General features: G+C 69.1%; 1 protein-coding gene across 1 annotated transcript in view; it reads left to right on the top strand.

Moving 5' to 3' along the window:
• The window catches only part of TSC2 (TSC complex subunit 2), a 33,920-nt gene that overhangs the window by 11,793 nt on the left and 21,907 nt on the right, over nt 1–220 (top strand). The window lies entirely within an intron of this gene.

The raw sequence follows: 220 nt of genomic DNA on the forward strand, positions 1-220 counted from the left end.
TAAGCAGGACGGGTGAGCAGGCAGGGAGGCCAGGGTGGACCTCACATACGGCAGGCCTGGTGAGCAGGCAGGGAGGCCAGGGCGGACCTCACATACGGCAGGCCTGGTGAGCAGGCAGGGAGGCCGGGGTGGGCCTCACGTACGGCAGGCCTGGTGAGCGGGCAGGGTGGGCCTCACATACAGCAGGCCTGGTGAGCGGGCAGGGTGGGCCTCACATACA

This window comes from Trichechus manatus, unplaced genomic scaffold (genome assembly GCF_000243295.1).
Source record: "Trichechus manatus latirostris isolate Lorelei unplaced genomic scaffold, TriManLat1.0 scaffold00024, whole genome shotgun sequence".
Lineage (NCBI taxonomy): Eukaryota > Metazoa > Chordata > Mammalia > Sirenia > Trichechidae > Trichechus > Trichechus manatus.